The sequence below is a fragment of the Mirounga leonina genome, unplaced genomic scaffold, assembly GCF_011800145.1.
Source record: "Mirounga leonina isolate KUSES-001 unplaced genomic scaffold, KU_Mleo_1.0 Mir_114, whole genome shotgun sequence".
Lineage (NCBI taxonomy): Eukaryota > Metazoa > Chordata > Mammalia > Carnivora > Phocidae > Mirounga > Mirounga leonina.
In genome coordinates this window covers 25,975,638-25,988,671 of record NW_023270265.1, presented here as the reverse complement: position 1 = coordinate 25,988,671, position 13,034 = coordinate 25,975,638, and the positions used below count along the sequence as shown (strand labels likewise).

Sequence of the window (13,034 nt, the reverse complement as noted above, 5' to 3'; positions counted from 1 at the left end):
GGGACGCGCCGCGCGGCCGGGCCTGCGCCACCCCTGCCCCGTGGCGGCCGCTGCCCCGGCCGGGAGCCCCCCGGGCAGGGGGTGCGGGGCGCCGGCCCTCCTCGGAGCCCGGCTCAGGTCCGGCCCTGTGAGGCCCCCGCCGGGGGGGGGAGGGGGGGGAGGCCGGGCGGCCAGCAGCCAGGGGGATGCGGACGTGGGCTTCTTAAAGGGTGTCAAGCCCCGGGCTCTTTTTACTGCACCGCCCTGCCACTCGGGCAACGAGGCGGAATTTGAGAGCTGGAAAAGAATCCAGCATAGCCCAGCCCCCCTATTTTACAGATGAAGAAATATTCTGGCTTGCTCTAAGTCACATCCAGTCGGTCTAGGAGTCCGTGATTCTGTGTCAGGGAGGCAGGGAGGGATGATTTCCGAAGCAAGAGTAAGTAAGACCTGTTTGGCTAGAGATGCAAGTTTGGTTATGCTGGAGTTTTGCTGTTACCCACGGACACCTGCATTCCTGCCACAGGGATTGATGTCCACCAGGCATCAGTTTCTCAAAGCACTTAACCTTGAAGAGGGTGACGGTGCTGTCAGTTGCATAGGGGAATACTGGGGTTACAAACTGGCCAGGTCTGCTGCAGATGAGGCGCTGTGGAGAATGCTTGGGGTGTAGAGTTAATTTTTAAATGCAGCCCCCCCCCCTTTAAATGCAATCTCATCCTTTATTGTCTGTTTCATTTATGCAGCGATGAAGGGCTCTCGCACTGTTGTTCTGTTATATTGGTAACTTGCCTATTTTACAGTAATGTGCACATCTTGTGTTGAAAGACTTTCTTTTCCTAATTAGTGATGCTGTGATATGGGGCTTAATGGTTAGGGCTTGGGCATAGTCTAGCTCCGATTGTTTGCATAGCTGAGTTCCAGGGGGAGAGTGGGACTGATTAATCCCTGGCTGTATTTGGCAGACTGAAGTACCTGGCAGCATACAGGTGTGCTTTCTTAGTGTTGCATTTATTACCCTAGCAACAGGAATAGACTCCAGGTGATGAGCAAGTTTATTCCTCAGCACCTGCTTTTCTCTAAATTATTGAATTAAAGGATCTCTAGCCCCCTTTGAACTCTTTCAAATGTTAATTTGAAACATATGTCACTCATTGTGACAAAAAGTTTTAATAGAACAAGTCATATCATCAGCGTTGGCCTAAGTGAAAAGTGATTTTTCAAATTACATCAGTGTTAAATTCACTTAAATTCAGAGATTGGGATGGAGTGCTTTGTGAGGATAGCTAAAATCTGACCTAGGAATGGGGTGTGTGGGGTGTACAGATAATCTTTGCAATAAGCTGAGAACATTCTGCCTCAGGAAATGTGATAAGATGTCTTTTATATACTCATAGTGTGTGTATATTCGGCTGAGATATAATAATCTTTATAGACAGTCCAAATATGTGCAAGTTATTTATTTTGTCTTGTGGCCCCAAAGCAGAGCCTTTCCCCACTTCTTGTTTTTTTTCTGGCTCTTTCGGAGTGGCCCTCTTTCCTGCAAAGACCCTTTCCCGTTCCTCTTTCAGCCACATTGCAATTCAGAGCCTCCTGCAAGCTACTTTTTCTCCCCCTGAAGAATATGACAAATCATAATTCTTCAGTCACTGTTCACGATCTCCTAAAAACTAAGGGTGGGTGTTCATTTTTAGAACACAGTGTGACTCCATGAAGCTCTGGTTCTGAAAAAGGGTTAAGTGGACTGTGCTTAGATTTTTATCTTTCATGTACTTGGAGGCTGCAATATAGGAAGGCTCCAGAGCCAGCAAACTCACTTATCTCTGCCTCAGAAGGAAATCCTTCCTGCAGGATGCCTAGGGAATCTTCAAGTGTGTTATTGTTCTCAACCCTCCCACTTTACAGTGTTGGGCTAAAATAAGCAAAAAGCTGTTTTTCACATTTCAGATACTTCAGTGATTTTTGAAATTACAGATACTTTTTATATTGGAATTTTCCAAATAATAAAAGCAACTACAATAGAACGCAAATGGAGACTTGCCTACTATTGCCAGGTATAAGGCTTGAATCATTTTCTAGGTTTATTATTGTTTCTAAAGTCAGTGTATTACCTACAGCATAGCATTGTTAAAGGGTTATCTGCTCTGAATTTCTCAACTGTGCTTGGGTTTTAGCTAAAGCATCCTGAAAATTCAGAGTTACGTTTGAAAAGTTTCACAACAACAATCCAATTAATATTAAATAGTTTCTTATGCTCAGCTTAGGAAAACACCTGGATAAACTAATTTTCAAGATTGGATAACATAGTCTTGTGGGTCAGGTGTTAATTCTGAGATACTAGGGGCATCTGGCTGGCTCAGTCGGTTGAGCGTGCGACTCTTGATCTCAGGATTGTGAGTTCAAGCCCCATGTTGGGCGTAGCGCTTACTTAAAAAAAATTACTATCAGCCTCTCGTCTAGAAAGGCGGAAACCTAAAGTAATAGCCATAAAATCAGATCACAGAACAGCTCTATGATGAAGGAGGCCTTAAACAAACCAAAAGTGTTAACTTTTGGTTGGGTGCTTTATCCTTGTTGCTCTAAAAGTCAGCCAGAGGAGATAAAATAAACATAGAGTAGCTAAAATGTATTCTTTTATTTTTAGATGTTAGGGTTTACCCAGGAAGGGAGGCAGCACTGCAGAGCAAATAGGGCATTGTGCTAGGGGGCTGAAGTCTGCAGTTCTGATTTGTTCATTCACCACATAGTCATTAAGCACCTGTGTCTACCAGGCACTATTCTGGGGGCTGGGGATACAGCTGTGAATGAAACAGACAAAGCCCCACCGCGGGGCCATAGCATTGTAGTGGGCTAGAGGCAGACAAATGAAACTGTGAATGGATTGACTGTCCCATGCTCATCGAGCTACGGAGAACTTTAAAGAGGTGTAAGTGGGAAAGGGTGAGTATGTGTGTGGGGGTGGGGGGGTGGGCAGGATTGACTTTATTATACGAAGTGGTCAGAGAAGGCCTCTGCTAAGATCACTTTTGATCTAGGCCTGGAAGGAATTGAGACCGTGAGGGTGGGGGGACAGAGGGATGAGCAAGTTCCAGGCCCGGGTGCTGAGCCTGTTTGGCATGTGTGAGGGCTGGCGAGGTCCTAGCGGCCAGGCAGTGCCAAGGAGGGCGAGGGCGAGGTGGCAGCAGGGGAGAGGCGGTGGGAGTGGGAAGGGGCGCATCAGTGTAGGCCATTGTAAGGACTTTGACCTTTACTCTGAGTGAGGGGGAAGAAGACATTAGAGGGTTGTGAACCGAGTTGCTCATGATGACTTAAGTTTGACAGGGTCACTCTGGCTGCTGGGCACAGAGTCAGGAAGACCTTCCCTTTCGTCCTAGCGGTGTGACCCTAAGCCGTAACTCTTCTTGGGGCCTTAGTTTCCTCATCTGTAGGACGACCAGGTCCCTTGGAGCTCTAGAATTTTAAGATTCTAAGTAGCTTGGAATATTTCTACGGGGAGGCCAGGGGATTGCATACGAAGAGGTTCTAAAAGTAAACAGCTTCAGATGACCTGAAAACTTGACTCGGACATGCCTTTAGCTGAATCACTCCAAATCAAGAGGTAGTCAGGTCTTTTCAGTCAGGTTGTCAGGTCATGGGAACAAAAACACTGTTTCGTGAATATTCTCTGCTGATCCCTTTAGTACTCTGCTGATCCCTGAATTTTCTCTTCCTGCTTGAAAAAGGATGAAGAGCTGTTACTCATCAACAGAGCTGGCAACCAAAGTAGCTTTTGTTGTTAGGAAACTTGGAAACTTTGGGGAAGGAAACAATTTTAATTTTGTATTTATCATAGGCCATTCGAATTCTTTTTTAACATAGAAGGAGTCTGAAAGATTTCTTTTGTTTTTTTTTTTTTGAGTTTTGCAGTAATTTATTACACAGCATTACTATAACAACAGATAACTGATACATGCTTTTACTTGTAGATGCATGCTTTTTAAAAATGGCATGTATATACACATGCATACATGTGTATAATACACACACACACACAGATACCTTTATTTCGATTAATGCTTTAGCTACATAGTTTCCAATTGTTTATTAGACCTTATTAAGGAGTAATGAGCTATAGAAAAAGTCTTGTGACATGTTACCAAGACTCCATCATAGAATATCATGCACTTGTAACTACTCTCAAATACAATGTATTTCTGTATCAATTCAAACCATTCATGTATGATTTTTAAGGTTATAATTATAATCCAAAATAGCTTGAGTAAGTAATTCTCCAAATATACATACAATTATATTATTAGTCTTGATGCATCTTTTATAATTATTCCTTTTTTTTTAGTATTGCCCAAAACATGCTTTTATTCAGTCCTAAAAAGTGCTATGGATTCTCTGCTAAGGTAGTGGTGTAAACTCAAACCCCCTTAACTCTCATTTGTGGACTTTCTCTGGATCACTAAAAATAATTCTGAATGCATTATACTTATCTTTCAGTGAAAGAATCCCAAGCATACTACTAGAATTAATTAATCTCCCTTTCAGTGACACAGACCATATCAATGTTAGCAATATTGGCTTTCAGGTGAGAGGTATAGATCTTTTGTCATTTACGTTTGGATGTCACAGTTTAGAAACTTTAACATCTAAAAAACTAATATTTAATATCAATATAAGGATTTCTTTTGTTTTTAATTCCCTTATCCCCTTCCCATTCACCTCATGTCCCATAGGTACTTATTCTAATGCATGTAATGTGTTTCTTTTTGTCTGTATAGGATTTTGTTTGTTTTATATGTATTTTAATTTATAGCACTATTTCATTTTGCTGCATTTTTCTCTAAATAGTTTTGAAGATCCATCAGTTTCTATGTGTACATCTAATTCTTTGTTTTTGACTGATGCATTATACTCCATGCCATGTGCTCAAACCACAATTTTATATATCTGCTGTCTGTGTGATAGATACTCAGGTTGTCCCTACGCCCTAACATACCTATTGCTGCAGTGAGCATCTTTGTACCTGTCCACTTATAAAGCTGCATAATATTTATTTAGAAGGAAATTGCTGGGTTATTGGCTGGCACATAATGAATTTGATTAAATAGCGCCAGATTCCTCTCCATAATGTCTGCCCCAGTCTCTCTTCCGCTGAAAGTGTTGGAGGATTCCTATACCCTCATGCCCCACCAGCGCTCAGCTTTATCCAGCTGTCCATCTTTTCTAGTCTCGGAGGTGCAAAGTGATCTCTTGTCATTTTCATTTGTGTTTCTTTGCTTACAAATGATTGCAACATCTCTTATACATATAACTCTTTCTGTAAATTGCTTATTCATATCTTTGCCCATTTTCTATTGGAGTTGCTATCTGCGTTGTTCACATTTAGACTCTGCAGATGTCTTCTCTTTGGGCATCTGTTAATTTTGTTTTTGTCTTTTTTTTTAAATATTTATTTATTAGAGTGTGTGTGTGTGTGTGCAGGAGAGGGGCAGGGGCAGAGAGAATCTCACACAGACTCCCGGCTGAGTGTGGAGCCTGACTTGGGGTCCATCTCAGGACCCTGAAATCAGGACCTGAGCTGAAACCAAGAGTCAGTCCCTTAACCGACTGTGCCACCCAGGAGCCGCCCCTTTGTCGTCCTTTGATCAAGAAACATTCTTAATTTTGATGTAATCAGATAAATTCTTTGACATGGTTAATACTTGTGGAGTTTTAAGAAGCCCCTCTCAATCCCTGGGTCATAGCAATTTCTTTAATTCATCTAGAACCCACATTGCATATGGTGTGAGACAGGGATCTAGTCCTATTATTCTTCACTTAATGAGGCAGATTTTCCAATATCTCCAAAAACATCATGCTTTCCTCCATTGAATTGTGGTACCTTCTCTCTCATCTGTCGTTTCCATGTATATACTGGTCTGTTCTAAGCTTCTTTTCTGTTCCATTAGTCTGTCAGTTATTGCAGTGATTTTGTAATATGTTCTCTGGCACAGCAAATGCCCCATCTCTGTTCTTAATTTTTAAGTTTAATTAGCATTCCTGGACCATTATTTTTCCATATAAAATTTGGAATTAAGTTTATAGATTCCTCAAAAATTGTATTTTTAAGGAATTTTTATTTGGATTACATTGAATTTATAAATTATTTGGGAGAGGCTTGACATCTTTCTGATATTAACTCATTTCCTCCAAGAGCATGTAACATGTCTCTCCATTTATTCAGCACTTTTTAAAAGAAATTTGGTTTTATTGGAAATAATTTAAAACTAGCAGAAGAGTTCTCAGGTTAGTACAAAGAGCTTCTGTATATCCCTCACCTAGATTCACCAAATGTTAGCATTTTGCTGCATTTGCTTTATTACTCCCTCTCCACATTTCTAAGCCTGTTTTTTTTCCCGACCCATTTTGAGTTAGTTGCAGACATCATGCCCTTTTATCCCTAGATACTTCATCAGCTCATTTTTAAATCCTTTATTAGAACTTTAAAAATTTTCTCCATAAAGGTCTAGGAAGGTATTTTTGGTTAAACTAATTTCTAAATATTTCATAGTTTTGTTGCTACTGTGAGTCATGTCTCTTATTTTCTAGTTGACTGTTCGTAGTTTAAGAGAAATAGTGTTAATTAGACGAACCATGAGAGACGATGGACTCTGAAAAACAAACTGAGGGTTCTAGAGGGGAGGGGGGTGGGAGGATGGGTTAGCCTGGTAATGGGTATTGAGGAGGGCACATTCTGCATGGAGCACTGGGTGTTACGCACAAACAATGAATCATGGAACACTACATCTAAAACTAATGATGTAATGTATGGGGATTAACATAAGAATAAAAAAATGTTAAATAAAAAATAATAAAAAAGAAAAAAAAGAGAAATAGTGTTATTACATGCTGATCTTGTATCTGACAGCCTTTCTTCCCCACCTTATTCAAATAGTTGATTTCTGGGTTTTTTTCCCCCTACTGTTAATCACAAGTCTCTGAAAATAGTGATATTGTTGCTTCTTTCCCATCCTTATACATCTTATTTCTTTTCCTTTCCTTATGGTGTCACCCAGAACTTCCAGGACTATGTCGAAGCAGTTTGCTATGCTAGTAGGCATCTTTGTCTTGCTTTCAGTCTTAAAGAGAATGAGTCTAACGTTTTTCCATTTCATACACTGTTTGTTTTCGGTTTTAGATATGCCTTTGTCAAGTTAGGATGTTCTCCTCTATTCCTAGTTTACTGAGCATTTTCGTCATAAGTGGGTAGTAAGCCTTATCGGATACTTTTTCAGGATTTGTTTCCAAAGAAGTACGATGGCATCAGGAGGGTGCATAGCCAAATCCTAAGCCTGTGCTAAGGTTAAGTTTTAAGCAAAAGAAGGTTAATAAGAGTCTTCAGTACTTCTGAACCTTACTTATATAAGTTTATGGTAAACATTTCATGATTTCAATATAAGCTTATTTCACCATTAGATCAGCTTTTTTCTCCTGCTGTTAAGAGTCAGAATTTAAATAGCTGGTGTGAAGAATGAGAAAGAGCCCTATTCAGCATCACAACTGGGGTCGTCAGCATGATTGTAAATATAAGATACGTAAAATTATAGTTTGCTTACTCTGTGGATCAGTCTCTATTCCAGGTATAAATCTTATCCAAGTAGATCTCACAAAATATTGAGATCTTCAGCAGGTAGCTCTTTAGCAACGGTAACTGCTGGCGTGTTGGCCAATTGATTCTCATCACTGTCTCTTTTGGTATATGGTTGGGGTGTTTTTTTTTTAACTAGCTATTTTTTCCTAATTATAAAAATTAAACATCTTCATTGTAGAAAACTTGTAAAAATATAGAAAGGCAATTCTTTAATCCTGTCTTTTAGCACCAGTCTGTAAAATGTTGGTTATTTCTTGCTTTTTTTTTTTTTTTTTTTATCGGGGGGGGGCATGCCCGTGGAGGAGGAGAATGCACTTAAACTTGGGCTATATATAATGGTATCACCCCTCCTCTTTCAGGGTTAGGCCATCAACTCTTGGTCTTTTTGCTTTGATTGATCCTCTGAAAAATAGCAAGAAGAGTAAGTAACTTCTAGGCGTGGGGTAAATGCAGGCTGGTTCCTTAGAAACGGTGAACAGGCTGTTCCTGCGGGAGCCACCGTGCAGACAGCCCGGCCTCCCTGTCAGAATATGGGGCAGTTGTAGTCCAAATGCTATTGGACCAAAGACTAGCTGGGTGCAGGAGAAGGGGAAGAGACGTCTGTCCATTGTCACTTTGCTTCGGTTCATTTAGCACTTTTCCTTCTTTAGGCCACTTTCCGAAAAGAAAAGTATGGAGAAAATAGTTGTAATTTATCTTCTTTTGACTCTGAAATAAGCCTAATACAGTTGTCTTGTTTCCCTCATCACCTGCTCTCGTGGTGAGCGGTGAGGGAGTGGTAATGAATAGCAGGAAGCGAGAATTCCTAGGTTAACATTCCTACCAACAACTGGTAGATTCCACATCCGACGGCCCTCCCCCTTCTCACTCCCTCTCCTTTCGCCCTGCTTTTTTTTTTTCCCTTTTTTTCCATTTTGTCCTAACACCCTTCACTTCTAAAATGTCTGCCTTCGCCATCCCTCAAGGAGAAAGTTCTTCAATGGCAGGGATCTTTGTTTTGTTCACTGATAAATCCCAAGCAGGTGCCTGGCACATATTGTGCTCTCAATAAATGGAAGCCATAAAATGACTCAATCTGTCAAGAGGAAGCTCTGTGATTCAGAGCAAGGAAATCTAAGGGAGGGGTGAAGAAAGAAAGTTCTCTTAGTCTCCTTTAAATGCATGGGTTCAATAAAGTAGTAGAATGCCTATTTCCTCCTTGACCTTGTATGCATAACCATCAACCCAGCCACAGAGCTAATTTCTCTACATCTGTTTTAGCAGCTCCTGTGGAGGCTGTGGTTTCTGAAAGTGGGGTGTGAGTGTCTGTGTTGCTGACAAGCACACGGTGGGAGTGGGGCCCCGGAGAGAATAATCCTTGCTGACGTTCTAGCCATGGGTTCTGGGGCCTGGCACACATTCTGCATTGTTTTCATGAGGTGATTCTCTGAGGATAAATGATCTGTGCCATCAGCAGAAAAAGTTGCAATGGATGTGTCGGGTTGTGCTGAACTCCCCAGCCTCACACCCCATGTCCTCCCATTTTCTAGTCTATTCTTCCCTCCCATCCCCAGTAATGCAGAGACATTTTGGTGTTTCTGCCATTTCTGGATCCAGTTCAGGATTGTCATGATGAAGTCATGTTGCACATACCTGCTTACTTTATTATAAAGCAAAGCCTCAAATCATATTAATAGCACAATATAGGGTGATAAAAAAAAAAAGTTGCTGCAAATACACCAAATGATGCCCTGGAGGCCAATGCCACAGACCCTGTTTGTCCTGTACAGACTATTTTCTGACTCATTGTCATCTGTTACTCTACTTGCTACCCACCACTGCCCCTAACAAATCTTAAACTCTGCTGCCTGGCCCTCTAGTCTGTACATATTAATTTAAGTCCCCACTTTCTGCTCTCTTCACACATTCATCAGATGTTCTTTCCTACAACAATAATGCCAGCAGTAAGCATACTGTTAATTACAATTGTGAATATTTCATCGTTCATTTTGCTGGGTTTCACTAATGGTCTAAATTCAAATGAAAGAAATATAAAACAACAAAACACTACTGATAGAAAATGGCAGCTAATATTTTAGCCAGTCACATACTAATGCATTCTCATTTAATCTTCAGAATGATTTTATAAGGAAGGTGCCAGTGTAATCGTCATTTTACGTATGGAGAAATTAAGATACAGATTGGTTGAGAGGGGCGTCTGGCTGGCTCAGTCGGTAGAGCGTGCGACTTTTAATCTCAGGGCTGTGAGTTCAAGCCCCACATTGTGTGTAGAGCCTCCTTTAAAAAAAAAAAAAATTGGTTGAGAAACTTGCCTGGAAGTTACACTGCTGTTAGTGGTAGAACTAGAATTCAGACCCACATCTGTCTGTCTCCAAAGCCCATGCTCTTAACCAGCATGCGTATGTGGTAGTGCTCAGGTGAGCAGGTGACTGAAGACAGGGAGTGACACAGAGTCACAGGGTTCTTGAAGACTGTCCTTTTCTCACGTATGCCGCATTACTCACCAGTGCTCTGAGTTGTGGAGAGCATGGGAGGGTTTTGCCTGGAGCTGAAACCATTTGGGAGGCCTCCTCTCCAGATCCTGCCTTGACTACTGCAGACGGGCAGAGAGGGTTGCACCTCAAAAAGAGATGGGCTCTGAAACTCCATCCAGGTAGCATGCTTTGACTTTTCAACCTTTCTCCTAATGAAGTATTTAAAATTTGCAAAAATGAATAAAGAATAATATGCCAAACATAGATGTATCCAGGGACGCCTGGGTGGCTCAGTCAGTTAAGCGTCTGCCTTCAGCTCAGGCCATGATCCCAGGGTCCTGGGATCGAGCCCCGCGTCGGGCTCTCTGCTCCACGGGAAGCCTGCTTCTCCCTCTCCCACTCCCGCTGCTTGTGTTCCCTCTCTCGCTGTCTCTCTCTGTCAAAATAAATAAATAAAACCTTTAAAAAAAAAACCCAAAAAGCCAAAAACATAGATGTATCCAACACTCAATTTAAGATGTATAAAACTGAGCTGGTTTCTGTGTTCCACCTTCCTTTGCATTTTTGAAGACCCTCTGGTTCTAATGATTTAAAAAAAAAAAAAAAGAATTCCTTTTTATTTACATATGACACAATACCATTACTGTCACCTAAAAAAAAGTAGTAATTCCTAAGTATAATAAAGAAGCTAGTCAATGTTCAAAAATTCCCCATTTGTGGGGTGCCTGGGTGGCTCAGTCGGTTAAGCGTCTGCCGTTGGCTCAGGTCATGATCCCAGGGTCCTGGGATCAAGCCCCATGTTGGGCTCTCTGCTCAGTGGAGAGTTTGCTTCTCCCTCTCCCTCTGCTCCTCCCCCCCGCTTGTGCTCTGTCCTCTCTCTCTCTCAAATAAATAAATAAAATCTTTTTAAAAAAATTCCCCATTTGTTTCAATTTTTAATTTTTATTTTTTAAAGATTTTATTTAAAAATAAAAATAAAAATAAATTGAAACAAATGGGAATTTTTTAAAAAAAGATTTTATTTATTTAAGAAAGGGAGAGAGAGAATGAGTGGGGTGGGGAGGGGCAGAGGGAGAAGCAGACTCTCCGCTGAGCAGGGAGCCCAGTGTGGGGCTTGATCCCAGGACCCTGAGATCATGACCTAAGCTGAAGGCAGCCACTCAACCGACTGATCTACCCAGGCAGGCCCCCCCCGCTCTTTTTTTAAAGATGTCTCAATTTTTTAAATGATTTGTTTGGATCAGGTCCCAAGAAATGGGCACATACTGCATTAAATTAATGTTTAAGTGGTTTTTAACTGATAAGTCCCCTTTCCTTTTTCAAATTTTTTGGTTACAGTTTATTTTATTGAAGAAACTGGGCTTTTTTCTTAGCGTTTACTACAATCTGGATTTTTTTTTAAAGATTTGTTTATTTATTAGAGGGAGAGAGGGGTGGGGGCAAGGGAGAGAGAGTCTTAAGCAGACCCCCCGCTGAGTGTGGAGCCCCAAGTGGGGCTCGATCTCAGGACCCTGAGATCGTGACCTGAGCTAAAACTAAGAGTCAGATGCTTAACTGACTGCGCCACCCAGGCTTCCTACGTTCTGGAGTTTTAAAATGGTTTTTGACTTAACTTTTTTTACCTATTTGAAGTTTTGAGTTCTAATCTGTCTGTCACTATAGGAGGTTCCAAGTTATTCAGCTTCCATAAATAGAAAGGATTCACTGGCCCACATACTGCTTGGTCTGGCCCAGAGGTAATTTCTGAGGGGTCTTCCAAAGCATCCCAGGTGACAAGGTATGACATTATCAACAGACCCTCTGTATTTCAAAACATTTTGCTCCCGAAAGAATTTTATATCTTCTAATTGGCAGGGCATTCCTGTGTTCCCTAGAGTTAGTGGGGAGAGCAGAGAAGGGAGCGAGTAGTCTGGTTTTCTTCTGTTAGACGGTGTTTGTTGCTTTAAGGATTTCTGGGGCTCAGTGCCAGAACCTCCTTGGGATATTATTGTCTTACGGTTTAGATCTGCTTATCAGGAAACAGAATCCCCGAAGGGTCAGGTAAGAGGAGAATGAGTTTACATTAAAACCAGACTTTCGTTAGTGGCTTTTGGGGTCCTGTATTCTCGAGCAGCTAGCTGGACTGTGGAGCATAATGCTAATACATATGTTTTTCAAACCCATAGTTCTCATTACTTGTTCTTTTTGCTGCCGCTGCCTAGATGTTAATCGGTAATTATGATAGCTGGACCACTATAGACATGAAGAAGTCCAGTTTTGTCTTCTATTTCTTGTAGTCTTGTTGCCTTGACCTGCTAGCTAGCTGTGCTTGTTGTTCAGGGTAGTGAGTCAATAACCAAGTACAAAGAATGACAGTCGCTGAAGTATGAAGCGATGTGTGGATTTATGTCTTCAGTGACTTGGAGAGTGTAAGAAGACAGTATGTCAATGTCAGTATTTTCATCTAGTTTTAAAGCCAAATGGTTAATAAACCACTGTGAAAAATCTCAACATAGAATGAGAAAGACATATGATGAATTAATTTTAAATAATTTTATTATAAGGCGACTTGCTTATTTTAAATAAGAGGATTGCTTTCAGGCTTTGCTAACAATAAAGGAATGAAATCTCTGTGTTGACTTTTACCAGTATGTTCAGACTTTATTCTTAGGTTCTCTAGGTATGAGTCAGGCTTCGTCTGTGTTCTTTTCTGGTAACTCCAAATGCTAACAAAGTAAAATATATGTATTATTCACAAGGTGTTAGAGTGGTTTGATAGTTCACTGATTGTTGTTCCTTGCAGTGATCAATTAGCAATAAAAATAAGCACTTCATGTTCACAGCTGATCTCAGATAGGGACAACACACACATGAGATAATGTGTTGGAGAAGCGGGCTGTAGATTATTAGATCGTACTGATGTGAGTTGTAAAGCTGTGGAGGCTTGCAGAGTGCTGCCAGCATCTTAGTGAGGCTAGAGT

The 13,034-nt window shown here is 41.1% G+C and overlaps 1 protein-coding gene across 5 annotated transcripts in view; it reads left to right on the top strand.

Annotated features, from left to right (window-relative positions):
* Positions 1 to 13,034, top strand: part of DNMBP (dynamin binding protein) — a 120,448-nt gene that overhangs the window by 25,913 nt on the left and 81,501 nt on the right. The window lies entirely within an intron of this gene.